Source organism: Oryx dammah, unplaced genomic scaffold (assembly GCF_014754425.2).
Source record: "Oryx dammah isolate SB20612 unplaced genomic scaffold, SCBI_Odam_1.1 HiC_scaffold_4, whole genome shotgun sequence".
Classification (NCBI taxonomy): domain Eukaryota; kingdom Metazoa; phylum Chordata; class Mammalia; order Artiodactyla; family Bovidae; genus Oryx; species Oryx dammah.
This window is the reverse complement of record NW_024070188.1, coordinates 7,028,311-7,032,532: the sequence shown is the minus strand read 5'-3', so window position 1 is coordinate 7,032,532 and position 4,222 is coordinate 7,028,311. Positions and strand designations below refer to the sequence as shown.

Genomic DNA, 4,222 nt, shown 5'->3' with positions numbered 1-4,222 from the left:
CCTAGAGAAATGAACAACCATGGAGCATCGGAAGAGAAGGAGAAAGCTGTACCAAAGCCACCTTGGGGGAAGATGGGCAATACTCACTCTCATGAATCTCCTTCTTGCCTTCACTTCCCTTATGTCTCTATTTGCTTCTCAAGCTTCACTCATCCTCTCTTCTCTGCTTATTCTGTCATCTCTCTTCCTTCGCCTTCCTATGACCAGACCATCGTTACAGAGCTATTTTGTCAGGAAAGTTAACTGCCTGCTCAGTACATTTCAAATTTGATCATCATTTTCCTAATTAAAACCGTATTCCCTTCATCCAGGGACTCAAGTGATTTCCTTTGGAATATGGAGTTGGGGTCCGTAGCCACCATCATTCTGCCGCCTTTGCCCATGTGTGGCATCACTCTGGCTCAGCAGAAGTCACATCCACCACTGCTGGGGGGAAGCTTTAAGGGCCTGGAAAGAGAACAGCTTTAAGCAGAGGCCACCCAGTGCACATGCCTGCATTAAACATGTAGATGAACAAGAAACAAATATTCCCTGTTTTATGCCATGGAGGGTCTTGGGCTGTTTGTTACTGCAGCTAATGCTGCAGCCTAGCTGTTACAGAACAGGACCTGATGACAACCATGCAGACAGAATGACATGTTTCCTACTGAGTAACCCTCGTGGAAAATTTCCATCTGCAGCATGAAACTGCAGCTTGTGACTCACTGAGCTCAAGAAGGCAGGCCAGCAACAGAGGCTACTTCTGGCGCTGAGTGTTTTAGTTTTACTTGTGTGTGTTGGTCGCTCACTCGTGTCCAGCTTTTTGTGAGCCCACAGACTTCAGCCTGGAAGGCTCCTTCCTCTGTCCACAGAATTCTCCAGCAAGAATACTGGAGTGGGTAGCCATTCCCTTTTCCAGGGGATCCTCCAGACCCAGGGATCGAACCTGGGTCTCCTGAATTGCAGGCAGATTCTTTACCCTCTGAACCATCAGCCAGGCCCTACCCTCATCCCAATATCAGAAAGCCTCCAGGAATATCCCTGCCTTAGACCCTTAGCCCCAGAGAGAAGGAAAATGTTCTCTCCTAAGTGGCTTATAAAATCATTCTTTCTTATCCCAGGCCTGACTGTTTCCCAAGATGACTGATTCCAGGAGTTTCTTCTCTTTTCAGGAAACTCCATCCTCACTTTCACATACTGTGATCTGATCTGTGACTCCAACAAGACCATCACACAAGTGTACTAGAAAGAAGAATCTAGGCTCTGCTGCGGTAAGAACCCAAGACTTCAGATGGATAGTTCAGGGTTCTCAAAAGGTCTTTTGTGTGCTCTGCATACTGGTATCAGGAAAAGTTTTTTTTTTCTTTTTTGCTCTCTTGTACTTTGGTGTTTTATTATTTCCAAATCTGGCTTATATACAGGATAACCAGGGCACTGTTAAGAAAAAAAAAAAAAAAAGGAGCTAGAACAGCTTGGCTGATGTGGTCAGTGGGCCCAGCCCCCACGGCTTGGCCCTGGGAGGGAGTCTCGGGGCCGGGGGCCTCTGGGCCCTGCCTGGTTTGTGCACATGTGGCCCAGTGACCACCAGCCTGCTAGGGGCAGGGCAGCAGTGCAGACCATCCCCTCCCCACCCCATTCAGCTGGGGTTGCAGCTGGCCTGGTAGGGCAGCAACAGAGCTGATGGTCTTGTCCCCAGAGATCTGGTTGCTGCAGGTGGACACCAGTACCCCATGTGTCCTGAGTGAGGGTCAGTCCCGGAGGCCTCAGTTGTGGCCACCCTGCTCATAGGAGCTGCTCTGTGCTGGAGGCTGAGATGTCTGGGAGCCACCAGGTGACAGAGGGTTTCAGCTCATCCTGGTCTGGGCAAAGCGCCCACATGTACATTAGCAGTACCTTGTCCAGGTTGCTCTCAACCACCTCGCCTTTGGGGTTCTTGATCACTGTCACCAACTGGGCCTGGAAGGTGGTGATTAGCACAGGCCTCTGCATCCATCATCTTGCTGTGACCTTGACTGTCAGCAAGTCCTTGACCTTGACTATCAGCACTGTGGGACACCCAGCCTAAGGCCTTGTTGCTCTTGGCACACTTCATCTTCATCTCAAAGAGCCGATCAAGCACCACGTTGCTGTCCCTGAAGTCCTTCAGCTGCTGGTCCCACGTGGAGTCCCTGTGCAGCGAACTCCAGTGCCTCCTTGTTGGCCTCAAACACTTCCTCTTCCTTGAACTTCTCTCCGGCCGCAAGTAGGCCCGGTCTGCCCGGGGACGCTCTGGTCCATCTTCTAGATGGACTCCACGCCCTGGCAGGCGGCTTTGAAGGCAGCGGCCCAGTCGAGCTTCTCCCCGCCTTCGGACAACAACTTGGCCGACGGTTCTGCAGTCTTGGATGCTTCTTCCACACCCTCCTTGATTTTCCCGCCAAGGTCACTTTGACTGACTTCATCAAGACTCTCCTTCCCCGAGCCCATGATCCCCCCCAGCTTCTTTCCTGATTGCCTCTTTCCTTCTCAGAATTTCTGATTCGATGGTTCTGTATCTCCTTCTATGGGGTCGCACAGAGTCGGACACGACCGAAGTGACTTAGCAGCAGCAGCAGCAGTATCTCCTCCTGGCTTCTTGGCCTTGCCTCGGAACTTTTAAAAATTTTTTTAACTTTCTTTCATTTCTTTGTTTTCGGCTAATTCCTGTTTGATATTACCGAGCCAGCTGGAGAGAAAGCCTTTTCTGTTTCCCAAGGCACAGGATTTGGACAGGGTCTGCTCTCTGCTCAGCTGGTAGCGGCACCAGGTTCTGGCTGGACCGGAGGTGGACTCTGCTGTGGACCATCTCCATGGGCACGGTACCAGCCTGCCCGCACCAGCGCTGGCACCCTGCTGCAGGAACCCGTGTGGGGAAAAGCTTTGATTGTGTTTTTAGAGCATTTACTTTTTAGAATTGGAGAAGGAAGTGGCAACCCACTCCAGTGTTCTTGCCTAGAGAATCCCAGGGACGGAGGAGCCTGGTGGGCTGCCGTCTATGGGGTCACACAGAGACGAACGTGACTGAAGCGACTTAGCAGCAGCAGAACTTGATTCATTTCAGACCTTTTCTCTTTCTTGTCTGGTGAAATCCTATACCTTTAAGGGTCCAGCTCTCTGTGAAGTCTTCCCTGACTTCAGGAAGGGTGGATCTCTCCATTCTGAGAATTCCACAGCACTGCTCTCCATATCTTCATGACAAAATTACTTCCCTTACTATATTGTGATTTGCCATTTTTTAAATGTCTCTTGCCAGTTACTTAAAGATGCCTTACTGAGGACAGGAATTGAGTATATTATTCCTGGGTCCCTCCTAGTGCCCAGCAGGGGTACATGGGACACAGGAATTATAACATGTAAGTCAATCATATGGATGAGAGGCATCAAAAGGCATCGTCATTTCTCCACTCATTCTTGGGTTGTGCATGTGTGTTTCTGTATAGTGGGAGTATGGAATACAGTTATCACCATGTAGCCATCAGATATGAAGGGTGTGTCCACAATGGTCCATAGAGAATCTGTGAAAATACTTCTTGGGCTGAAATATACAAAAGGCTTGAGAACTATTTATGCAGGCAATCACACCCTGAAAAGGAAGTGTGAGAGCCTTATTTGCCAAAAAAGGCTACCATACCATGTAGTTATAACCCCATGCTTATCCCTACACCATTGCTTTTGTATTTAAAATAAGAACTTTTAAAAACCTTTTCTTTTTTTTTTTAATGTGCATTAAGGGCACATAATACACGATTGTATACTTAAACTGACAGTTGTGATTTTTTAGTAGAAACTAAAGGAAATGGTCGATATTTTTTGGTAATGAGTTTTAAGCCCATGTGATAAATCAACATTTTAAACAAATTTATTCATCTGACTTCTTGTTTTCTGGTTTCATCTCATTGCGTGTGTGTGAGAGAGAGAGGGCGAGAGCAAGAGAGATGAGCATTGTAAACCTTGTTGAGAAGCAACAACCAATAAAGCAGTGGCAGATTCTAACTGAGTTATTACCGAGTTGCGTTACTACATCTTCACTCCTAACATAGGCCATGCTATTTCGTCATTTGTCAACTCCCTGAAAATATCCTTTTTTCCCCCACAAGTCAAAAATGTCTTCTTTAGGGCATACCGGATGAGTTGTAATAACACATTTGATAGCTCTAAGTAATTCTCTGCTACCAGTGTACACAGTGAATGTTATTAATGGGAGACTCTTTCCATGGGCCCTGAA

At 47.8% G+C, this 4,222-nt stretch overlaps 1 pseudogene; it reads right to left on the bottom strand.

Annotated features, from left to right (window-relative positions):
* Positions 1-1,888: 1,888 nt before the first annotated feature.
* LOC120863097 lies at positions 1,889-3,183 on the bottom strand (annotated as a pseudogene).
* Between the last annotated feature and the right edge of the window lie 1,039 nt (positions 3,184-4,222).